Source organism: Marmota flaviventris, chromosome 6 (assembly GCF_047511675.1).
Source record: "Marmota flaviventris isolate mMarFla1 chromosome 6, mMarFla1.hap1, whole genome shotgun sequence".
In the NCBI taxonomy this organism is placed as follows: Eukaryota; Metazoa; Chordata; class Mammalia; order Rodentia; family Sciuridae; genus Marmota; species Marmota flaviventris.
In genome coordinates, this window is record NC_092503.1 from 23,636,081 (window position 1) to 23,663,428 (window position 27,348).

Here is a 27,348-nt window from a genome sequence, read left to right on the forward strand (position 1 = left end):
AATTGTGATATAACTAATATTGCTGTTACAATCCACAGAGACACTACCCCTCAAAAAGTTTTATTTAAAATTATTCCACTTTTTTAATTATAATATTTCAGAAACATAACACACATAGGAAAAAGTGCACAAATATGCAAACAATGTTATGTATAATTTTCATGTATTATGAAATATGACTATTCTTTTTATATAATTGATATAACTTCTTTTTTAAAAAGTCAGAATTCTCCAGTGAATCCATCTCAACCTAACAGACTTTATTATGAGAAAGTTTTAAATTATGAATTCAGAATACTTAAAAGAGGCTGGGGTTGTGGCTCAATGGTCAGGTGCCCCTGAGTTTAATCCCCAGTACCAAAAAAAGAAAAGAAAGAAAGAAAGAATTGGTATGGAGGAATGAGATTTCTCAAATTATGGTATGTACATGTATGAACATGGCATAATCCATCCCACTATCATATATAATTATAATGCACCAAAAAAAATAAAATAAGTAAATGAATAAAATAGATGAAGCAATTCAAGTTATTTTTTCTATTATCTCTTTTGGGACTTTATTTTAGTAGACATGTAGACATATACATTTAATATTCACTTTTATAAATTAAATAATAAATTCATCTTTTGTCCATTTCAAAAAAATTGCCAAATAGACTGTCATAGAGTTTTTCATGTTATTTATTTGTTAATATTGAGTTGCCTGTAAGACCCGTAGGCATTACTTTTCCTTAATTCCTGATATTGATTTATCATCTTCTTTCAGTAATCAAATTTGTTGATTTTTTTTTCATGAATTTCTCTTTTGCTTAATTTCCCTTTTGAGGATCTGTGCTTTGGCTTTATTATTTCTTTCTCTTTTACTTTGACTTCAATGTCCCATTTTGATTTTTCTATTTTAAACTAAGCTTAAATAATTGATTTTAGACATTCTTCACCAGTGTAACTCATATCACTCAAAGCTATACATTCATTTCCAATAACTTCTGTGGGGATTTATCCATTTTGATAATTGTATCTTTGTTTTTCCTCAGTTTAAAATATTTTCTAATTGGCCTAGTTATGTATTCTTGATCTAAATGTTATTTAGAGAAATGTTTATGGATTTTCTAGATATCTGTCCATTTAGGATTTCTAATTTATCTCAAAATAGTTCTGTTATTTTCAAAGCACATGCTTTGAATTATTTCCATTATTTGCAATTTGTTGTTTTATGACTTAGAATATGGGCTGTATTGGTTAGTGTTTCACTAGTGCTGAAAATAAATGGCTTCTGGTACTCTTGGATGTAGCACTCTGCTGAAATGTCCATGAGGGCTACCAGCACAATCGTGTTTATTAAATTACTCTTTGAACTGATTTTCTCTCTGCACCCCAGCATTAGCACTGTTAATTGGAATTTAAATTTATGCGTTTCTCCTTTTTATTCTGTCAGTTTTTGCTTTGTGCATTCACATTTATGGTTGGTTTGGCTTTTTGATGAATTGTTGTCTTTTTTTAGAATATATTCCTTTTTTTCAGTCAGTATTGCTTGTCCTGGAGTCTATTGTATCTGGTATTAACATAGTCACAAAAGAATTCTTCATCTTGGTGGTTATCCATTTTTTTTCAATGGGTTTAACTTTAACCTTTTTATGTGTTTATATTTAAGATGCATTTCTCATAACAAGAATATAGCTGGGGATTTTTAAACTAGTCTGACAATCTGTATTCTGATAACCCCTGTCTTTTCATCTACTGACTTTCAATACTTCATATTGTTTTATGTTTTTAGATGATTATTATGTCCTCTGTCCTATTTTTTTTGATGTTAGTTAGAGTGAGCATCTGTTAGTATTTTGGATTAATTGAACATTTTCTCATTATTAGATATTTGATGTACATATTAGTTTTATTTATCCTGGTTAATCTCAGGTTTATATTATGCATCTTATCAAATTTAGCTTCAAAGTTTTATACAGTGCTTTACCTATAAATTGAGATTCCCATATTAGCAGAATTTCATTTCTTCCCCACTATCCTTCGTGTTATGTACCTTCTTACATTTTTCTTCTACAAGTTTATAAACATAAGAAAGAAATACCATTATATTTGCTTGAAAATCAATGATATTCTTTAGAAATCAAAATTTTATATATTTGCCCACACAGTCACAAATTTTAATTCCCTTCAGCGTTTTGTGCAGAGGCAAGTTTCTATCCGCACTTTTCTTTCCCCTGAAGAATTTATTATAATAGTTTCTTCAATACGGAGATGGTAATGAATTCAGTTTTTCTGTCTGAAAATTAATTTTTACTTAGCCTTTATCTCTGAATAATATTTTCGTTAAAGATACCATTCCACTGTATTTTAGCTTATTTATGCATGCAATATCTTTTATTATTCCTCTAGCTGCTTTTAAGAATTTCCTCTTAACACAAACTTTAGCAATTTAATTACAATGTGTATGAGTGTATGTGTATTGAGTCTCATTCTTGTGTAGCTATTTATCATATTTGAAATTTATTGAGATTTTTTGATCTATGATGTATATTTCCATTAAGTCTTGTAAAATTTTGTTTAATATTTTTTAAAAAACACTTCTTTGGTCTTCTCCATTACTTTTCTCTGGGATAACATATTCATATGTTAGACCACTTATTGAAAGCTTATTCTATATTACATTTCATATATATTCTATAATGATTTAATTATTTCAGGTATTATATTTTTGGTTTGGAATTTCCACTTTGTTCTTTTTATTGGTTCTACTTGTTTTTTCATTATATTTCCCTTTGAATATAAGTATGCAATCATAGTACCTATTTTAACATTCTTTTTTAGTGTTTCCATTATCTCTTTTAGTCCAGTTAGTGTTACTGTTGAATAATGTTTTCCTTTCATTTTGGGTTAGATTTCCATGTTTACTGGTAAGACTAGTAATTTTTATTTGATGCTGGAGAAAGTAGATATTTCACAAAAAGTATGGATTTTATGTCCCTTAAAATTGCTTTATTTTGTTTTGGCAGACATATATGCATTAAAAGTAATCCTTTGAGTCAAGTTTCATGCTACATGAGGATATAATTTGGCTATCCTTCACTAACTGCTAAGTCCAGATTCATCTGGGATCTTTACTGAATGATAATTTCACATTGCTGGGTTATTTTACATTTGTTTTTGTAAATGAGATTGTTATATACCTCTAATATTCTGCTTCTCTAGGATGATATTTTAGCCACTCTATATATGGAAATGTTGGTGAAATATTTCTGCAATACCATAATTTGAAAGTAGTTACATAAAAATGATCATTTTCTCTTCTTTGGGAACTTGTCAATTGTTGTCTATGAAAACTATAGGATTGGAGTGTTTATGAATACACTTTTAATATCTATGTTGATTAGTGCTATATGATTATTCTAATTTTTGTTCTACATTTATTAATACACATCTAGACAAATCTACTTTTGTGTTTAGAGATATCAACTTATACACACGTGTACTTTCTATACTCTAATTCTATCCTATTGACTTATGTTATGCCTTCTTGTTTTTATCCTACTCTCTTGATTACTGTAGCTTTAAACTATTGTTATATTGAGATTATGGATAGCTGGAGTTTTTCAACTAAGTTCTTTTCAAAATAATTTTTAAAATTCAATGTATTTACTTTTCAATTTTTGTTTTATATATAAAGTGTCATTCTATTATTTGGAAATAGGCTGATTAATGAAAAATATAGATTATACATCTTCAAACAGTCACTAAAATTTTTAATGAGGTATGAATAATAGGTCAATAAGACACCTTACATGGAACCATCCAAACACACATTAAATGCAAATCCAGGCAATGAACTTGGAAAAAAAATGTAGGCATTAAATCTCCATCTAACCATATAAAACTGCTTTAAATATTAATAACTAAAGTCATCTATTAAAAAAACAAAGAATGAAAGTTTTATATAAAGTCAATGTGTTTTGTCTGTGTAGTCAACAGAAAGCTCTCTCAAAATATATGGAGAGATTCAGGGCAAAATTATTAAGAAAAAAGAAATCATGCAAATATTAACAGGAAGAAAACTAGCAGGACTCCATTTATATTAGACCAAGCAGAATTTAGAAAAATGACTAGAACCAGGAATAAAGAAGGACATTGCAGAATGTTGACATAATTGATATATTGAGAAGAGATAATAATCTTAAATGTCTGTATACAAATAGCAAAATTCATGAAAAATTAGTTGTACTAAAAGGAAAGCTAGACACATCGACATTATTGATGGTTCTATATATTCCAAGTGTACAATATAAGGCTCCACCAGGTTACTCTATTTCTCTCTGAAGTAGTTACACACATTACTGATAATGACCAAGACCTTCACCTCATTTATCAGAGAACAAGATTCAGGGCTCTTGATAAAGGTGTTTAGTGGAAGTCCATCTAAAATTTAGACCCTAGGCAGTTGGTTTAGTTGAGAGGTATAATAGATTCCTTAAAGAACTTCTATTTCAGTTACAAAGTAGCAAACTGATCCCCCATGTATATTACTATTGCCACAGGCACTGATCAGTATAAACTCATGCCCTCAAAGGACATGCATTCTCTATACCAATGCCACACAGACTTCTCAAATGTTTTCAAGGAGTTTAAACAAGCACCTATAAAGTTCATTTTTAATGATCACTTTACCATGTTACAATCTCCCTCCTGGTCAAGTGTGTACTTCACTTCCTGGGGAGTTATTTCTCTTTTTTCTTAAAGCTGTCAATTCATTTTAAGGCAGGGAAATGTAGTGTGGTTTGAGGGTTGAATTTAAGATTCAACATTTTGTGCTGACTCCATATTTGGTAAAAATTAGGAGAGCCTTTAACTGAAGGTCACCCTCTCCATTCTGTGCCTGTCAATAAAGTCTTCTAACCAAACACCTACTCTATTTATTGTGGGGTCTAGTTCTAGTTCCTGGAGCAGCAGGCTTAAGGAGCCTATCAGTTCATAGAATTATTTGAACAAGCCAAACATCTTCCAACAGGAGCGTGAATCATTCCATCCCCTCATTACTATAGCCTACCTGATAAACATATCAAGGTCTTTCTTGAGCTAATACAGTTAATTGGCTAATACACCCTAGTTTACCATACTAATACAAATGTTTTATTTATTTCATTTTATCTTTTCTAGTTGCACCTTTTATTTTTGGCTTGATAGATATTTGTGGTTAGTAAAAATTTGACACTTTTTTTCCTGTTTTTGCTTACTTCCTCAATCCTGACTTAATAAAAAAAATCAACTTTAGTTTAGGCCATCAATTTTTTGTAACTTTTTAAAGGTATCTGACTCTTGCATGTCTGAAAAAGATATTTTATTGTCTTCTTATAAACAAAGACAGCATAAATTCTTGAATTACTGAAACTCTTCTAAGATATGTACATTTTCCTTCATTTTATTCTGAAATTTGCTATTATAAATAAATCTGAGGCCAACAGGTTTGTATATAACTATTAATCTTCCCTGAATTGAGTCTTATACATATGTAAGTTAAGCAATTTAGTCAATCTGGGAAATGATTTTTTTCTATCACACATTATTAACTCTATGAATTTATTTTATTCTTCAGAAATACCAACAATCCATAATTTGAATTTATATGACTTCTACATATGAATACTTTTCTTTCCTTTTGTATTATTTTTGACCTTTCCTTGTACTGTAAAAGCCTTCCGGAATTTGGCCTTTTATATAATAATATAATATTTAAAATGATTATGCAATTTTGAATCTAAAGACCTGAAGTACCTTATCACCTACTTTTGTTTGTTTCTTTCTTTCTTTCCTCCTTCCTTCCTTCCTTCTTTCCTTCTTTTTTCACTTTTCTTCATTGCCTTAGTCACAAAATAGTCTCATTTTTTTCCTGATGCTTCTCATCTATTTCCCTTTTTGTGACTGTTTGAATGGCTCTTTTGCTTTCTGTTCATGTCTTTTGTGGTAGTTTTACGGATTTCAAGACTTCTTGAATTGTATTATAAATTTAGAATGTCTACTTCCTAACTATGTCTGTAACATTCTCTTCAAAAACACGTTTTCTCTTCCTCACCAAGGCTGTGGTCTCTTTATTTTTAGGATATTCCATTACCTTTGTGTAGTAAGATGTTTGCTCAGCCCTGAGAGGTCTCTGTATGCACCACAGCTTTCTTTTCATTGCTTCCTTATTTGATATTGTTTCAGGGAGCTTTCATTTATGTGGAAAGGAATACTCAACTCTGTTTTTGTTGGTGATTTGTTTAATCTTCCATTTATTAGACATGATTCTATTGAAAAACTTCCTACTAAAATGTGTTACTAATCCCATAGCTAGAAAAATAAAAGCTTCCACTGTTTATAAATTAATTATCTCAAATACTGAAACATTGATCACAAATTCATCTGACAAAATTCTTCTAAAATTTGATCAAATCATTAAGCTTTAATGCCCAAACATAATTCTTATTATCAAAATATTTAAATTATAATAAATATACAGGTCATTGCAGCAATAAAACATTATATATATATATATATATATATATATATATATATATATATATATATATATGTTTTAAAATATAACAATTGTGGAATTATTTCAATTTTTTTTCTTTAGTTCCTTTCTATTCCTTGTATCTTCCTGGGAAGAGAGTAATATTATCAAACCTACAAGAAAAAACGTATATTTTTAGGCTGATAGAGACTGAAAATTTTGTCTCAGGTCATGAGGCTTAGTTACACCTTCCCCATGATTCAATTCAAAGACAATTATTAGGTTTACATCTTCTCTCTATATTACATTAACATGAAACCTTCCACTTGGTTTACTGTTTTACTTGGTTTTTGGTTTTGGTATTTGGTCAGAGTGACTGCAGCATGTTGTCATGTTATTATCCCATATTGGCCTTTTCTGTTAACCTTCTGAAATCCCATGTGTATGGAGATGGTTGGCTGACACTACAACAGTTATACAATCAGAAGGGGAAATGAAAAAGTACAGTCCTAGCCCACACAGAATAGCAGTTTTTTTTTTTTGCAATGGCTAATTTTTACCACTGCTATCACATCCACAAATACAAGGTACATACACCCATCCATTTCAATTCCAATTGCATAGCATTTATGGAAATGATATTTTGGAATTAAACAACAGATATTCCATTCTCTCCAGAAAATTAGTAAGTGGCACCTCTGTTTAATTATGGGATATAGAAGCTTCACAAACCATAATAATGTATATATAACCTCAAACTGTGCAAAAGCACATGGCTCATTTTTCACCATTGTTGCTCATTTAAAAATCATATTTATGTGATGGAAGAGTAGTGCAGTGGTAGAGTGCTTACTTAGCATGCCTGAGACCTTGGTTTGGATCCTCAGCACCATACTCACACATACAAAGAAAAATCATATTTTAGAATAACGGCTGATTAAGGTTCTAAGACCTTTAGTGTATAATAAATATAAATGTTCTAATTGAGGAAGTAATTTCCACAAATTTACAAATTTTGAAAGCTTTACTTACTTACTTTATACAGGTTCCATTCTTTCACAGAATTAGGTTGACATTCTTGCAATTGGCTTTGTAATATGCATATGCACTGAATCACTTATTAGTTCCACTAACTTTTTGCCCCTTTTTCTAAGTATTTTAGATATTCTCATGGATGCTACAAAACAGTTCAATTAATTTTAGCTAAACAATATCAGTGCTTGCTAGGAAAATGTTAAAATTTTAATTAAAATTCAATTTGATTAAAAATTGTGTTTCATATTTCCTACTATTTGCTCGAATATTTATAGTTCTTAACTATGCAAAATAATCAATAGCATTGATTTGATTAATAGTTTCACAATAACAATAGACCACGATTGTGATTGATTAGATAGCATATAGTAGATTCTAAAATTCTGTAACATGAATGCTCCTGTGAGTGTAGGGAGATACTTTATACTTCTCCAAGCTTAAGTTGCTTTCCATGTCTGATGGATGCTGTGCAAACACACACATGCATGTGTGTGCATACACAAAAACACCACAACTCTATAATATTTAGCTTAGAAAGTGAATAAAATTCAGTTACACTTTTGCTTAATATTAATTAATGTATAGTAATTCCCTAATTTTGTGGGGTGGGGTGCAGTGAAATTTATTGATACACAACAGTAAGGATTCCTAAGATTTTCTTAGTGTGTTGGGAAATGATTTGGGGGCTCCCAAGTGGATGAGAGCCTCTCTCTTCTCTTCGTGTTCTTGTTGGAGGTGGTCCATGGGCTTTTTCTTCTTGAGTAATTGGTAGCCATGATGACTTTAAGGTTTACTACGTGTTACTATAGCCAAGTTCATTGTCATACCTGGAAATGAGCTTTACAGTGTGGCTGTTGAAGGCAATGCCAGCCTTAACATCAAAGGTGGAAGGGGCAGAGTGTTAAAGTTTCAGGAGACTACCTGGACCTCCGTGTAGCCCAGGATGCACTTGGTGAGCAGCCAATACATGCTTCATCACCTTCTTAATGTCATATTAGGTAGCTTTCTACAGGTAGCAGGTCAGATCTATGACTGACACATCAGCGGTGGGACAAGAAAGGCTAGGACAGTGAGTTTCCCATTCAGGTCAGGGATGACTTTGCTTCTGGTCTTGTCAGAGCCACTGAACCACAGGGATGATGTTCTTGGCATCATGTAGCCATCATGTAGTTTTCCAGAGAGGCTTTCCACAATCTTCTGAGTGGCAGTGATGGCAAGAACTGTGGTCATGGGTCCTTCCTCTATGTCAAAATTATGGATGACCTTGGGCAGGGGGATTCAGCAGTTGAGGGCATTGCTGATGATCTTGAGGGAGTTGTACTTCTCATGGTGCACATGCATCACAAACATGCCATCAGCAGCAGAAGGGACATAAATGATTATTATTTTGGTACTTTCCTTCAAATCAGACACCAGTGGACTCCACAACATATGCACCAACTTCAGCATTGCACCATTTGTAGTTGGCATGATCTCACTCCTGGAAGATGGAAATGGAGTTTCCATTGATGACAAGCTTCCCATTTTTAGCCTTGACTGTATCATGTGTGGAATCATACTGGAACATATGGACCATGTAGTTGAGATCAATGTAGAAGTTACTGATGGCAACAATATTCACTTTGCCAGTGTTGAAAGCAGGCTGTTGACTATGGAGCCAATATGGCCAAATCTGTTCACTTCCACCTTCACCATCCTGTCTCAGTGATGTGACTGGCACTACACAAGGACTGATGAGAATATGTCGTCTGTCAAACACTAAGGAGCAGACAGCTGCATTCCCTGATTTCTTAAAAATTAAAAATATTTTACCTTGCATACATTAAATCCCTTTGCACTGCCCTGTGAGTATAGATGGGATGAATAAGCAAACAAAAGGGAAAACAAAAACCAACAAGATTATGTCAATTCCATATTTAGTGAAGCCATTGTGAAAAATTCAAAGGATATTTACAGTTTCTCTTTAGTAGATCAAGGTCAGAAGTAACATAGGTATCTGAACAACATAATTTGATGGTGAATAAACCACAAAGTACTTCATAGTTATTCTTCTGAAAATATATTTCCATTTCCACAAGGTTGGTAAGGAAATTTTACATGTTTAATTTTTATTAGCAGATTATCAAGTATCTGTAGTTTGGTTTCAAGAAATAAATAATACACGTCCATAGGGTTCCTAAGAAATTTTGACTTTTTTTTCCTAAGCCTTAGTTATTTTCTTCTAAAAAAAGTGTTTCAGTTGAGTAAATCTTTGCAAATCTGAACTGCAATTGTATTTGCTAGTTACATTGGCATCCATTAGTCTGTCAGTGTTGAAAATAAAGTCAGCAGCAGAGATTCTTGAATAAAAATACATTTGAAAAGGTTGATTTGTTTCAACTGATTTTTTCCCATGTGAAAAAATTGAAAGCATTTCAACAGAACAGCTGGACACATGATGCTCCTCCAACGCTCATTGATCACTCAGTCAAGTAGCAGGTATTGAACAGACCATCAGAGAACCTTTTGTATCTAGGAAACTGAAATGTTGATAGTGAGTTGAAATATGCTATAAGGGGAGCAAATGCAAAGCACACAACTAGCAGAGACTTTTCAAAACTTAATTGGTTGAGAAAATAACTACTGCTTGTTGGTAGTTCATTTTTTTAAACATCTAGAACATTCTTATTTGGAAATGCCAGATAAAGGGAAGATTCATTAACTTATTTTTACTATACTGTCAAATTTTTCCAAACTAGAACTCTTTTTAAAAATTAAAAAATAATTGTTCTAATGACAACGAAATGATTCAATTTTTCATTAACACACACACACACACACACACACTTTTAATTCATTTCTGAATGTCTTAAGGTTGAAAACAGGCATTTAAAGCACTCAGTAATGAGATAAGCATATTTTTCTTGTCTACTGCATATGGTGATAGTGTTGTTATGATTTGCTAATACCAAAGCAACTCAGTAATATGTTTTAGAAAAAATTGCTCAAGTCTTACATTCAGATTATAAATTAAAAACTTTTCATAGTATATTTTAAGCATTGGGTCTTTGATGGCTTTTGCATGTACTTTGCAGAAAATGAAATAGTTGGATTTTCCAATTGAGGAAAGAAAAAGTCATATGTTGTTAAATGAGAGAACAAAATAAACAACAACAAAAAATCTCAAAAGCCTACTAATTACCACAATGCAAAGAAAAGCTGATGGGATGGGGTTGTAGCTCAGTGGAAGAGTGCTTGCCTCACACACGTGAGGCCCTGGGTTCAATCCTCAGCACTTCATAAAAATAAGTAAATAAAGATATTGTGTACATCTACAATTCAAAAATATTTTTTAAAAAAGAAGAAAAACTAGGGTAACGCTATTCTTTTTTTCTCACATCTTCATACATATATTTTGTATAACAATGAGGGTCTCCTTCCACCATCCATGCAATTCCTTTTCTCCCTCCCTTTCCCTCCCCCCCCCTTCCCTATGTAGAGGTAATCTTCTTCCCATGCTCTTCCTCTCTTCCCCATTTTGAATCACCTCCCTTGTCATGTGTAACTAAGCAAAACAAATTTTAAAAAAAAGAAGAAGAAAAACTGATATAAAGAGTTCCTTAAGTGTAGAATCTCAAATAAAACCTCTCATAGGTATTGGTTAATATTATTTTCTGTGATTTAGGTCTGAAGTATGAAAAGTTGGAAAATGGAAACAAATTGACTCAGTGTGTGTTAGTTCATTTGCCACATTAAAACATTGCAATTGCACTACTTCCTACAAACATTACGTAGTTATGCTTTAATATTTTTAGTTTAGATTAAAAAAAAATCTTGGAACCAAAAAGTCCTTAACTATTAACTTTTCTATGTCTGTATACATCAAGTGGGTTTCTTTTAGATTGCATGTGTTAGGGTGTGGCTTTTATCCAATCAGATAATCTCCGCCTCTGGTGTCTTCATATCATTCACATTTAAAGTGATTATTGATATGATTGGATTTAAATCCATAATATTGCTTGCTTTAAAAATTTATTCTGATGGTGCTTTGTTTCTTTTTTTCAGATTTTTTCCTACAAATACATATCACTTTAGATCATTGTGACTGGTGTAGGTAGCTTAGCATAATATAATTCAGTTTATCCTGGATTGTTGTGGTTAAAATATGAGATGTCCCCCAAAATCTCCTGTGAGACAATGCAAAAATTTTCAGTAGTAAAATGAATATATTATGAGAGGTATATCCTAATCTGTAGATTAATTCATTCATATGGATTAAAAGCTGGGTGGTAACGGTATGCAGGTAGAGTGTGATTAGAGGAAGTAGGTCCCTGGGTGTGTGCCTTTGGGGTTTTTATTTGTCCCTAGTGAGAGCAGCTCTTTGTTTCCTGGCTCTCCTGTGTTTTAAAGCTGCTTTTCTTTGTCATGCCCTTCAGCCGTGATACTCAGCCTCACCTTGGTCCCAGAGCTACAGAGTTGACTGACTGTGGACTGAGCCAAACTGGAGTATTCCTCATCTGTGTTGTTCTTGTCAGAAATGTTGATCACAGTGATGAAACGCTGACTAAAACATTGCTGTATCAGGGATAAATAAATACTTCATTTTTTAATTACAGAATGTTATTGCATTGTAAGGATGTTTCACATATTATTTAATCATTTGTTAGTTGATATTTTGATTTTTTCTACATTTTTGCTCTTATGAAGGATACTGCTATGCATTTTGATGTATTTCCTTATGGCCGTCTGTGTCTGTTATTTTGGATATATCCCACTGTCATTCCTGGTTCATACTGTTGACTCTCTATTTGACTTTCTGAGGAACTACCAATCTGCATTCCAAAGTGGCTGCACCATTTTTTATTTCCACCATCTATCTATAAAGGTTCCAATTTCTCCATATTCTAGCCAGCATTTGTTACTCTCTCTTTGTTTTCTGTCACAACCATTCTAGGGGGTATGAAACGGAATCTCTTTGTGGTTTTGATTACGTTTCCTTAATGACTAATGATGTTGAACATCTTTTAATGGGCTTTTGGCTATGTGTATTATTTTCTTTTGAGAAATCTCTGCTCAAATCTGTTGTCCACTTTTTATCAGTTTGTCTTATTAATGATTTTTAAAAGTTCTTTATTCTGGAAATAAATTTTCATCACAAATTTGGGCAAATATTTTCTCCCATTTTGAAGAATGTCTATTGGCTTTGTTGTGTTTGCAGAAGTTTTTAAATTTGAAGTTCAATCTATGTCTTTTTCCTTCTTGTTGCGGTGTTTTGCTTTCATATAGGAGGAATTGTTATTTAATCCAACATCATAGAGATATAGTCCTATGTTTCCTTTGAAGAGAGTTATAGTTTTAGCTTTATTGTTTGGATGTAAGATTCATTTTGAATTATTTTTTATTCGACTTAAAGAAGCAGTTCAACTTTAAATTTTTTATATGAATATTGTGTTGTCTGAGCACAGTTTGTTGAAAGATTAGTTTTCCCCATTGTGTTAACTTGGCACCTTTGTCAATATATATTAACCATTAATATAAAGATTCTTTTCTAGACTTTAAAATCTATTTATTTCATTGACACATACATCTATCCTTTTGCCATTACCACACTTAATTAATTAATATAGCTTTGTAGTAACAAAATTTTTTATTAAAATTACAAGGATTTTTTTTCACAGAAGAAATCATCTTAAATTTCAGATAATTTTTTCTCAACTCAGTCACTTGTCTTAAGGCTCTACATTATGTATAATACAAAAAGTATAATTTATTTTGATTCATTGTTTTCTTTAGGCACTAGTAATATAAAACCTAATTCTGTTACCCACAACCAACAACTTTGTAGAAAATTTGGGTTTTAAGTGCATAGGAATTTTCTTTTTTATATTCAAATAATTTAATGTATAAATTTTGTGTCCATGTTGTGTATATTTTTGTTGTTTGAAAATACAGTACTATTATTTTGTGAAATGATTTAACAGCATTTAAATTCAAGTTAATTTTATGACTCTGTTAATGAGTCTGATTCTTTCTTCATATTAATTAAACAACAATAAAAAAATGAACAACCAAGGAGTAAACACACCATCGATTTCAAAATGTACATTAGTGACTAATATACAGCATTTTTAGGAACAATTATGCTTTCTGATCAGAAGAGGTCCTTCTGTAATACGCTTAGCGATTATAGAAGCCACTTAATCTCTGTAACTGGTGTATCCATCAATCCATGCATTCAAAACAACAAGCATTTACTAAGCATTGCCTCCAACATGAAATAGATATCCAATAGATATGGTTAGAAACAATTTACACTCAAGTATGGACACCCATAATTAAACAGGTATTCTTTGTGGACATAAGTGCTAAGATATAGAAAACCAAAGAGAAGAGGCTCCTATACCAGTTGAGAGAGTCAGTAAAGGCTGTAAGAAGCAAAATTTAAATAAATTCATCAAAAATAAGTAGAGCTAGTATGATGGAACCTTCTGGAGAGTTCTGCTGCCAAGCGAACTTTAAAATTCCTATCTGCTTCAGTAAAATAATGTGTTTCTGTTCCTGGAATCATATTTTAATGGTATCTGAGAACAGAGTGATATTTATGAAAGAAGAGGTTGTGACAAAAGTAGAGATTATGGAAATCAGTAGAGATATTGAGACAAAAACATTTTAAATATAATATTTAATAATATTTAAGATTAATCTTAAATATTAGCTGTGAAATTTTTGTTGAAGAAATCAACAAAATAGATAATTCATTAAGTTGTAAGATCTCTTTTTGATGACATTGCTTTGAAGACTGTTGGCGAGTCCTTTTTTTATATATTTATTTTTTAGGTTTTTTTTTTTTGGTGGACACATATCTTTATTTTTTATTTTTATGTGATGCTGAGAATCAAACCCAGTGCCTCATGCCAGGTGAGCGCGCTACCACTTGAGTCACATCCCTAACCAAGAGTCATTCTTGGAGAAGATCAATGTTGCTGTTATCTTCTACTCAAATCCTATGCTATATTTTGGGAAGAATGAAAGTAGATATAGCTGTTTCTCTAATTCCTAAATTATGTTGTTATATTGTCTATATTTGCAAATACATGATGAAAATTCTACCATTTGTATAATTATAATACACTAATTTATAAAATAAAATAAAACATAAAATTTTACAAAAGCACTTTCAACAATAGTTTGAGAATGAAAGTCTACGGACTGAGGTGAGTCTAGGACATTCTGAGATCTACATGACTTCTGAGATCTATGGTTCTTCTCTTCTAGACCAGGTTATATAATGTACCTACATACAATTCTGCTTTGTAACAGTGTGATCTCTCCTTATACAAAGTAATCTAATCTAACTCTAGAAAATTTCAGTTGATGTAATTGAATACCAATTCTCACTATGTGAGAACATAATCTGAATATATTTTTAAAAGAAAATTCTCATAATAAAAGTCGTATATTTATTTGTTTAAAAATTGTGAAACAGAACTAAATTAATCACTCTTCTACCAGTAGCAGTATATTTTTCTTTATGAAAAATGAGGTCATACCAATATCTGAAAGAAAGTAATACAATAGCACTAAATTCCATATTAATTCTGTTATTACCTAATACCTTGGAGAAAATCAACTACTGTCAGAAAATAAAATACTTTGATTTGAAAATAAATTTCCATATGGGGTCTGAGTTAAATATTATGTTCCAGTGAGATTGGCAAACAATGATAGCAACAATGAAGAAAAAGCCACTGAAATTTTTAAGAGGAAACAATCTGCCATTCTATATTTCTGTATCTGAACATTATCTGCTCCAGGTATGAGGGAAGTGCTGTCAATCAGCTCTATGCAGGAGTGAAGGAGTAGATAGTGTGGTTTAATTTTATTATGGAAATTGATTTGCATCTTTTATATTTCTTGATTGAAATCTTTCCAGGTAATGGCATTGAAGAATACTCATAAAACTGCCATGACTGGGGTAATAACTATTATTATGATCAAATTTAATAAAAAAAAAAACTTGCCTGCAATATGGGAACTATGAATAATTCATGTAAATTGTTGCTTAAAATGTGATATAGAGGAAAAGACTTGTACAAAAAATCTTAATGTATCTAGACAGGGATGATAATTGGTTTTTGCAAATAATGAATACTTCATGTACAAGCCAAGACTAACAAGGATAGAGAAAACTCCACACACAGCAGACAGTTCAATGTATGTGATTTTTGAAGGATAAATAGGATAGATAAATATTTTAAAAAGAACTGTCAGAAAATACATATTCCAAAATTATATTTAGAACACTACAATGCTTTTTTAAAAAAAAATAAAGACTAGAGGAATATTTTAAATAAGTATGTATTCATATATTTGTGAGTGATGTATAAAAAAGGGAACATTGACTCAAATGCTCACATATATTATTCTACTGTCTAGTTTTAGAGGCCTAGAATTTCAAGCTAATCAAAGAATTTGCACAAGTTTCAATATGAGAGCAATATTTTTCTTGAAAGTTTAAGTTTTATTTATCTGACGTGTAAAATTTTTCTGTGATAGTTATTTCTGTAGCTATAATCAATTTTTTTGTTCAAGTTTTGTTTCAATTTAATTTATTTCTTTTAACTCTGTTAATCTCTTTGCTTCCTGCTTTTATTGGCTACCATCTGGTGGAAAAAAATTGCAATAGCAGAGGAAGGTTGACATATATGTAGTAAGGCAAAGGTTTTTAATTGTAAATATGATCATCACATTATGCTGCTGACACAGATAGCAAGTCTGATGCTAAAATCTTGGTCCTATCAATCAGGTTCCATATCTTGGTTCTTAAGCAATTTGAAAGTGCATATTTTTAATGTACAAAATAGCTATTATACAATAAGAATTTCAAAGAAAGTAGAGGCCAGTTTGATGTAATTATTTCAATGTAACTAGGATGTCTGGTTGCCCTGTATAGACTTGTTTTATATCCATTGTTTCAATATAATTATAAGTAGTTCCTATTTTCACTTTTAAACTATATCAGACAATGAATCGTACAACCATTATATATAAAGTCAACAATTAGCATCATGCATGTGGACACAATATACATTAAATATTTTTAATTATTTCGGTATTATTATTAAGATTTCCCCATTTACATTGGATAGACTCTCATATTTTGGGATTCTTTTTGAACAAAGCATCAAGAAAGTAAATCTTTAACTATGGATCAAAAATGTTAATAGTTGACTGGTCACTTCAAACATCCTTATTTTAGAAAAATATTTAATGGCCCATTGCTTACAAAAACTGTATTTTCTAAGTAGTTAATAAGTGCCATATGAAAAAACAAAATTCTTTGGTGATTTTATTCTGGTGTCTTAATATTGACCTTCTGCACTTTGAGTCAGTGGGCTGAGACAATGACTAGGTAATGCACTGCTGTAGCTTATTACATTATACAGTGCATTAGTACATATAATATACCTCACAATCAAGTGAAGGCAAAAAAGGTATATAACATACCCATATGTGGTGTGTATATCATCTGAGTACAATTAACACATTATCATTTTGATAACTAATTGATTCTTAACATCCATGCATGCAAAACTATTTAATATTCTTCTATATTTTTCAAAGGTCATTTTGTATTTAAACTGTTCTGAATTTTACCTTTAATCTTTAAAAATAACTTTGACAATGTTACTTTATTGTCATTTTATTTAACATATCTTAATGTTCCTAGAAACTGTATAACCAAATTTCTTGATTAAAATCAATAATAGTCATATTGAACACTTTTGTATACATATTTCCTTTTAATGTATAGTAAATATCTTTAAATATTTTAAAGTAATATGGCAACAAAAATAAACAAAATGCAGTATTAAAATCTGTTACAGCTTGAAGTAAGCATTAAGGTACACCTGAATCACAAATCTGTTGTTCAGATAGGATTAGTAATTTTCAATTTTTCCTTAAGTGAATTGTTACCTTTGATTGTCAAGTGATAGATTAATGTGGGGATCCTTACAAGAGTTTAATTCTTTTCTGTATTTTGGAGTTTGAAACCAAGAATCAACCTAATAGAAAAATATCTATAAAATATTCTTGTTTTTGAATAAATAAATATTTACTTAATGATGCTAAATGGTAAAGATAAAATGTGTTTCTTTTTGTTCACACATATAAACATTTCTTCCTTGTAATATAAATTCTAAATATTTTATATTTGTTATTAAGATTTATATTAATATGTAATGTTTGTAGTTGTTATATATATACATATATATATATATATATTTCAGATTCCACATATTTTTTGTAATATGCATTCAAGTATTGTTCTAGTATTGTCTTTTAACATTTTTTTAAATAAAAAGTGTCATATTTTTCAACGTAAATATTTATGTATTTGGTAGGAAGGTTTTGCAAAATAATATTTGATGCAAGAAAATTAAAATTATATTAAAAATCAATTGCAAAACTCATAAAACTCTACATAATAGTTTATCAAAAGGAAAAACACAGGGTCTTACCCATTCATAATTGAGTTCCCAAAAGAATGTCTTAGATTGATACTTAAATATTCTTTAAATCTCTTATATGACTGTAATAGCTTATAATAATAAGCTATTATTAAGATATAAATTTGTGAAGCACTTTGAACATGAAAGATATAAATAATAGCTACGGTTTAATGTTAAATATTTGTATATATATATACACACAAGCACACAGAGTTATTAGTTTTCTTTGAGGGTACTAGGAAAATGATTTATTATTTTGAAACAATTTAAAAAAATCAAACATTTATTCCTTCTTTCCTATGTAAACTGTATTCTTCATTAATCACATAGTTCATAAGAAAAACTTTCTTTTATGGAAATGTCCCTATCAATGGAACAAATAAGGAGCTAGAATTAAAATGTCACTAATTTGCAAATGTAAATTAATTAATGTATATAGATAGTTATCTTCAATGCCTTCTATGATAGTATAACCAGAAGAAGTGTTCTTATGTCCTCCTAAAGCAATTATTTCCGTGAATAACTGACATTATTTCAGTGAATAACTGAAAATTAGGAAAATTCATTGGGCATTTGATGATATCAAGGATATAATGTTAACACTTTAATATAGCTTTTGATATTGTGATTATATTTATGAAAGATTGTTTATGTCTAGATATTAATATATACAGACTGATATAATGTCTTGAGTTTAGCTCCCTACTGTGAGCTGGGGTTGTGTGGTTGAGATATAAGTAAAGGAAAATTGGTTTTGAATTTTTATTCATTAAATCTGAGTGATAGATACATGGTGTGTAATTCTCTTTCTCTCCCTTTATGTCTCTGAATGTGCACATATACATCTATATTCATATAAGTATGTAAGCACATGTATATATCTTTCACACAAATACATGTGTATGCAATGTATATGGAACTATACACACACACACACATATAAATGTATGTATCTTGCATAGATATTCTTTCCTGTATGATTTTCTTCAATGTTGAGTACATGTGTTTTACTATAAACTTAGTAATCTTATATTAAAATAGAAATGATGCTTTCTTTGGATTATAATTTTTATGTCTTGATGTCACTAATTCAAGCATAGGAAAAGAATTTATGAAAAAGCATTTTATGTTCAATATTGACTCAGAAGTTTCTCCTAATGGCTTATATATGAAATCTTTGAATGACAAAATAGTTCATTGACAGGATCTCTAATATTTGCACAGAACACTCTGCTTAGTTGTTTCAAGGTTCCAATTATATCCTTCTCTATTCCTCAGAAATTACATTTTAAATCCTTAAGATGATGCAGTTCAGTGAATCCCAATGTTGGATTTTGCAAATCTTTTCATTCCCCAAATTATTACTGTGAGGTAATGATGGGAATAGCTAAAGATCAGAGGCAAGAGCAACTCAATTGCTCAGGATGTCATATTGATATATTATTTCATCTGGAATGACATGGGATGATGGAATTCTTTCCTTATTAAAGAACTACTGAATATCATTCCTCAAAGCACATCCTTTATCTACTCATTTCAGTTTTATATATGCATTTTGGTTTGATTTCAAAGAAGATATGGCTCATCAGATAAAATATAGAACAATAATGAAAGTTGTGGTAAACATATATAATTAGGCTCCTTTCTAAACTTTAGTACATTAATCATTTATGCGTTAAATGTGTTGCATTAACATGCCTGCTACAATCAGTTTCTATGACAACTGAGAAGCTGGCAGATTCATACAGGATGGTTTCCTAGGTTATGACCAATTTATTAGACTTAATTATTGTATTAAAATGACTGGCAATAGTAGCTGTAAAAGTGATAGTTCGCCATTTAAAATATCCTTACATTTCAAAGGATATTAACATGTTTAAATAATCTTTATGCTAATAATTGGGGAAAGTGAAGTTGAAGAGTGAAGTACATACTAACTAATGAAACTAGAAAAATATAATTATAATTTAAGTTGGAGATAACAGATTTATTTTTATCTAAGGGACAGAAGTATATTTTTACTCATATAAATAATATTGAAAATCGTTTCAATTCCCTTCAGATAGAGGCAGCCTAAAATAAATACTTTTGTAATGTTGTTACTAGTAATGCCTAATAATTTGTAATATCTTTAACATAAGTGATTATTATTTTCTTAATTTAATTACTATCATAATTTTTTTAATTTCTTATTTTTTCCAGAGTTTTGTCAATATTGTCAGTTTTTTTAAAATCAGAGAACATCTTATGGATTTGTTGATCTTATCTATTTAAGGTAGGGTTCCTGTTTTATTCATTTCTTCTATTAAGTGTTTCCTTCATGGGCTGGGGTTGTGGCTCAGTGGTAGAGTGCTTGCCTCACATTTGTGAGTCACTGGGTTCAATTCTCAGCATCACATATAAATAAATGAATAAAATAAAGGCCCATCAACACTAAAAAATATTTTTTAAAAAGTGTTTCCTTCCCTTTCATGTTGGTGCACTGTTCCTATTATCAAATCAGTATTAAAATTTGATAATTAGCCATATTTATAGAACTTTATTCCCTGTTATAAAGATATTTAGCACTTACATTTTTTTCTGAGTATTTCCATAACCATGCAGTATTAAATAATTGGTTTTGAAATTATAATTTTAGAACATATATTTGCTTATGTATTTTTACTGTACTAAGAACACTTGACATACACTATTTCACCAGTTTTTTAAATGCACAATACAGTATTGTTAAGTACTGTACCGTGGGGTATAGCAGATCTCAATAACTTAATAATCTTACATAAATGAAACATCACATCCATTTGATGAGGCAACACCCTCAACATCTTCCTCTCGTATCCAGTTCGACAACCAGAGTTCCGCTCACTATTTCATTGAGTTTGACCATTTTTTGATACTTCATATAAATGGTATCATGGTGTAAGGAAAATAAAAAGGAGACACAGAGACAAGATGCAGAGTCAGGAAAGAAAGATGGCAGAGTGGCAGAGCGGCCAAGCTGCCAGCTTTATTTATATCAATAGGTTACTTTAGGTCATTGGCATAATTAGTATATAATTTGTTCATTGTATTACTAGGCAGGTTACAGAATGCAACATTATGCAGCTTATTCCTCAATTACTTACTAAGTTACAGTGTGCAACGTTAGGAGTTTTGTGTAGCTCTTAAGAAAGTCCATTGCATAAAGTTACTGTTATGTGGACAGATTTAGGCTCAGTGAAATATTGTGGTTGTCTAACAGGAGAGTTCCTTTATTCCCAGGAGCTGTGTGCCTCAGATCAAGGTCTAGGCTGATAAGACTCTAGAAGCTTGCCACAGCATCTATACATAGCACATGCATTAGTTATCTTACTAGTTCCTAGGAGAAAGTGCAGGCCATTCTAAGGGTGGGAGACAGTGTGCCAGTTACCCATCGGGAGTTTGCTCACCAGAGGAACACTTCCCTGTATATTTCTATGGTCAGAATCCCTACATCATTGTGGTTTTATTCCTCTGTAACTAGCTTATTTCACTTAATGTAAAGTCCTCCAGGTTCAGCAACATTATCACAAATGGCAGAATTTTCTCATTTTTAAAGGGTAAATAACATCCCATTGTATGTATATACAGAGTTTTCTTCATGCATTTATCCATTATTTAAGTTTTGTCCCTATCCTGGAAATTGTGCATAATGCTGTGATGAGTGTAAAACAATACACCATTTTAGCATTTTAATTTTAGTTCTTTTGGATTATTTATCCAGAAACGCTAAGTAACATGGTAATTGTTTTTAATTTTTTGAGCAATATTCATACTGTTTTCCATAGCGGTGGCACCAATTTGCATTTGAACCAAACACATATAAAGTAATTTATTGATATTCTGACCAATACTTGTTCTTTTGCTGTTGTACTTATTTAAATTTTTAAAATAGCCATTCTAACAGGTGAGAGATGATATCTCATTGTGGGTTTGATGTGTGTTTCCCTGATGAACATTTTATATACTTGTTAGTCTTCTCTGAGAAATGTTTACTCAATTTCCAATTTCTTTGCCCATTTTTTAATCACTTTTTTTTTTTTTTTTGCAAATATTTTCTCCCATTCTACTGCATACCTTATCGCACCATGAATGCAGTCTTAGCTATATAGAACCTTTCAGTATGATGCAGGTCCACTTGTCTATTTTTGCTTGTGCTTTTGGTGTCACATCCACGTAGTCATCACAAAGAACAGTATCATAAAGATTTTCTACTATGTTTTCTTCTAGTTTTATTATATTACATTCTGTGTAGGATACTAGCTTCCAGTTTCATTCTGTTGCACGTGGTCCTCTAGTCTCTAGTTTTGTCAACAACATTTGTTGAAGAGAATGTCATTTCCCTACTGTGTATTCTTGCTTTTGACCCATAGGTATGGATTTATTGGGGGGGGGGGTTTCTATTTTGTTTCATTGGTCTATATGTCTGTTCTTATGACAGAACTTTGCTGAGTTTTTAAAATTTCCCTTTGCAATAGATTCTCAAATCTGGTTGGGCAGTCCATCCAGATTGGCTCTTTCTCAATATTGCTTTGGCTATTGTTTTGTTTGTTTGTTTTGTCATTTTGTATGACTTTTAAATTGTTTTTATCTATCCCTACAAGATATATCACTGGTATTTTGATGGAAATTACACTGAATCTGTACATCATTCTGTATAGTATGAACATATCACTGATACTTTCATTAAGAACATGGAATAGCTTTCCCTTTATTTCTGTCTTCATTATTTTCTTGCATCAGTGTTTTGTCATTTATATTCTATGACTCTTTCACCTTCCTATTTGTTTATTCTGAAATATTTTTCTTTAAAATCATTTTATCTTCAATAAAGTGGCAATAATTCAAAATATGAAAAAACCTGTTCCCTTTAAAGAGGATGCCTCCATGAGGTCTCCATACAAGTATTATCCAAGGTAAGGAGGAGACTGGGTTCCAAAAGGCATGGGGTAAGAAGGCTTCACATGGCACAAATTGGTGCATTGGTTGTTTGGTTACGGATTCTCTGAAATGGAGAAGGCGACTGAAGAGACCTGAAATTTCAGGTACTCTCAGAGAACAGGGTGTGGCTTCTGGGTCTTGAGTACCTTGAAGCATTTCCTGATGGTGATTTGGAGTCCTCGGTAATTGTAGTCTGGGGAGAACCCAGCAGGATGGGCTGATCAGGTCTGTTGTCTCAAAGGGTCAAATTTCTTTTAGAAATTTTCTATAGACCCTCTCTTCTTGTTAGTTGAGGTAATGCTGGAGAAACATGACCACACTTAAACCTGAGGCTCCAAGTCTGAAATATTTTCTTGATATTATTAAAATGTGATTACTTTCTTTAGGATAGTTTGTGGCTAGTGTACAGAAACAGAACAAATCATATATCAATTTTGTGCCCTGCAGCTTCATTGGATTTAATAGTTCTAACCATTTTTCTTTTGTAGGGTCATTAGGGTTTGTTACTTAGTAAGATCATATTGCCAATAAGCAGAGATCATTTTCCTTCCTGTTTGAATGTCTGTTCTTCCATCCCTCATATCTTCTCTCTTACCCTCCTTTCTCCTTCCCTCCCCCTCTCCCTCTCCCTCGCCCTCTCCCTCTCCCTCTCCCTCGCCCTCTCCCTCTCCCTCTCCCTCTTCCTCTTCCTCTCTCTCTCCCTCTCTTCCTCTTCATCTCCCTTGCTCCTGATCTTAGTGGAAACACATTCAGTTGTTCTTTCTTGAGTAGTTGGTAGCTATGGGCTTTTCATTTATGGACTTTATCTTGTTGCTGTACATTTCTTTTATACCTGTTGGGTTGAAATTGTTTGACATTATCAAAGTTTCTTCCTCTACCTATTGAGGTGATCACATTATTTACATCCTTCATTCTGTTAATGTGGTGTATCACATTAATTGATTTGTACATACATGTTGAACCATCCTTGTGTCCTAGAGATAAATCCTATTTGTTCATGGTATATGATCCTTTTAGGTGCTATTGATTTTCATTTGATTGCATTTTGTTCAGATTTTTGTATCTATGAATTCATATTTATCAGAGATATTGGTCTGTAGTTTTTATGTCTTTTACTATGGTGTCTCTGTCTGGCTTTGGTATCAGGATAAGTTTGTCTCATAAAATGAATTTGGAAGTATTACCCTTTGAAAATTTTGGAATTATTGGTATTGATTCTCTTTAAATATTTGATAGGGTAACTAAGAGGTACAAAGAGAAGCTAGTTACTCTAGCTGACAACTTTTCAATTTTATTACCCTTTCAGAAAAGCTACTCTTGTTTTCATTATTTTTTTTCCACTGTTTTATTCTCTACTTTTCTTATTTCTGATCTTTGTTATTTTCTTCCTTTGTTAAATTCAGGATTAGTTTGTTCTTTGTTTGTATTCTCTTTACATGAGAAGTTAGATTTGTTCAGTTGAGATCTTTCTTCTTTTTTGACATAGGTACTTATTGCTATAAACTTTATTCTTAGTACAGCTTCTCCTGAATCTCATATATATTAGTATGTTCTGTTTTCATTTTCATTTGTCTTGAGATATTTTGTAATTTCTTTGTTTATTTCTTCTTTGACTAAGTGGTTATTCAGAAGTGTCTTGTCAATTTCCTTTTATTTGTGAATTTTCAGTTTTCCTTTGTAATTAGTTTGTAATTTTCTTTCATTTTATTCAGAAAAAGATACTTAGTATGATTTCTTTCTCTTAAAATCAATAAAACTGATTTGTGATCTAATGTGTAATATGTTCTGGAAAATGTTCTCTGTGCACTTGAGAAGGGTGCATATTCTGCTGCCATTGGGTGGGATGTTTATATACACATGTTAAGTCCATTTGATCTACAGTCTTGACAGTATTCACTATTAACATTGATTTTTATGTCTAGATTTTCTCTCCATTATTGAGGGTGAGCTATTGAAGTTTCCTATTATTATTATACTACTATCTAGTACTACCTTTGGATATGTCAATATTTGCTTCAGGTATTTATGTGTTCTGATAGTAAGTACATATATATTTATAATTGCTAGGTTTTCCAGTGAATTGACCCCTTTATCATTATATTATTACCTTTTTTGTCTTCTGTTATTGCAATTGTTCTGTATTTGTCTGCGCATTTACCTGCATCAGTAGTTTGACACTTACATAAACCTTTGAGTTGATTTTTGCCTCCTTCTGTTTCAACTTGAAGAACTCTGTTTAGTATGTCTTATAAGGTAGGTCTAGTAGAGATAACTCCCTAAAAGTTTGTTTGAGCAAGTCTTTATCTTTCCTTCACTTCTGCAAGACAGTTTTGCCACATATAGTATTTTTGGTAAGCCAGAATATTTTTGTTTTTCTGGGGTTTTTTTTTTGGTTTGGTTTTGTGTTTATTTGGTTATTTCCCCCCTTTACTTTAAATAATGTATCATTCCATTCTCTTATGGCCTGAAAGGTTTCTGTTGAGAAACTTGCAGATTTCTTATCAAAGTTACATTACACATGATAAATCACTTATTTTATACTTTTGAAATTATGCTTATTTTTGATAATTTGAATGTTTTCTTAATTTAACTCTTTGCTTTCTGACTTAAGAATAGTTATGTATCAAATTTATGCACATTTTTACTAGTTTACCAATTGGATTTTTACTTTAAGTATCTTTTGGCCACAGAACATAGTTAGTATGAACCTAATCCTTTATATTGGTTGAGATTTTTTATTACTTATATGTGTTGTTCTTAGGAATCTTAGGAATCCATGACTGTTTGAGAAGAATATTTATTCTCATCTAGTTTGATGCAATAGTTTTTGAACATTAGTTGGATGTTAATAATTTTATTTTCAATTATTCTCTATATTTAATGATTTATAAATTATTAAAAGAAGTATGACAATCTGTCCCTGTTTCTTTTCCACCTGATGTTTGTTTTCTCTATTCAATTCTGTGAATATCTGAGGTTTTGACATCAGAGGTATGTAATTCTTTGTTCTCTTACTTAAGAATAATTATAGTGAGAGATAGGGATTTAATTTTATTTTGTTGCATATGGGTTTCCAGTTTTCCCAGCACCATTTGTTGAAGAGGCTATCTTTTCTCCATTGCATGTTTTTGGCACCTTGCCTAATATAAAATAATTGTAATTTTGTGGGTTAGTCTCTGTGCCCTCTATTCTGTACCATTGATCTACCAGTCTGTTTTGGTGCCAAATACCATGCTGTTTTTGCTACAATTGCACTGTAGCATAGTTTAAGGTCTTGTATAGTGATGCCACCTGCTTCACTCTTCCTGCTAAGGATTGCATAAGCTTCTGGGTCTCTTATTTTTCCAGATGAATTCCATGATTGCTTTTTCTATTTCTATGAGAAATGCCATTGGGATTTTGATCAGAATTGCATTAAATCTGTATGGTGCTTTTGGTAGTATGGTTATTTTGATAATATTAATTTTGCATATCTAAGAACAAGGTAGATCTTTCTATCTTCTAAGGTTTTCTTTGATTTAGCAAATGTTTACTCTCCATACCTCAGATAGAGCAATAATCTCTATGGTATATAAAGAACTAAAAAAGCTAAACACCATAAAAACAAATAACCCAATCAATAAATGGGCCAAGGAACTGAACAGACACTTCTCAGAAGAGGATATACAACCAACAAACAAATATATGAAAAAATGTTCATCATTTCTAGCAATTAGAGAAATGCAAATCAAAACTACTCTAAGATTTTATGTCACTCCTATTAGAATGGCAGCTATTATGATGACAAACAACAATAAGTGGTGGTGAGGATGTGGGGAAAAAAGAACACTCACACATTGCTGCTGGGCCTGAAAATTGGTGCAGCCAAAATGGAAATCAGTATGGAGATTCCTTGGAAAACAGGGAATAAAACCACCATTTGACCCAACTATCCCACTCCTCAGTCTATATCCAAAAAAGTTAAAAATATACCACTTATATTTTTTTGTTTACTTTTATGATCCATGCTTTGAAGTTTTGCTTGGTGGGTTTTCATGGCTACCACCTTTACATATTTATTGCAAATACAATCTCTTTCATTTTATTACATAAACTTTAAAACTTGATTTTAACATGCTTTCTTTAAATTTCTCTGGTGTTCCTCTGAGGAATTAAAGAATTAGTTTTTACTTTTCCCAATAGTGAAACATTTTACCCTTGAAATTTAGGGACAATATTTCATTTTAACCTTAATGTTGACTGTAGTATTTATCTCTTATTAACTTCTTCGTATAAGTATATAAACCTTTCTTTGGTGTTTCAATTTTGTCTCATTAATATGTTTTTGTGTTATTGAGAAAGCACTTGTAATTTTGATCTCTA

General features: G+C 31.2%; 2 pseudogenes; both read right to left on the bottom strand.

Annotated features, from left to right (window-relative positions):
* Nucleotides 1–8,327: 8,327 nt before the first annotated feature.
* LOC114095262 (glyceraldehyde-3-phosphate dehydrogenase-like) lies at nucleotides 8,328–9,229 on the bottom strand (annotated as a pseudogene).
* A 13,867-nt stretch (nucleotides 9,230–23,096) lies between these two features.
* Nucleotides 23,097–23,298, bottom strand: LOC114095249 (H/ACA ribonucleoprotein complex subunit 3 pseudogene; annotated as a pseudogene).
* Between the last annotated feature and the right edge of the window lie 4,050 nt (nucleotides 23,299–27,348).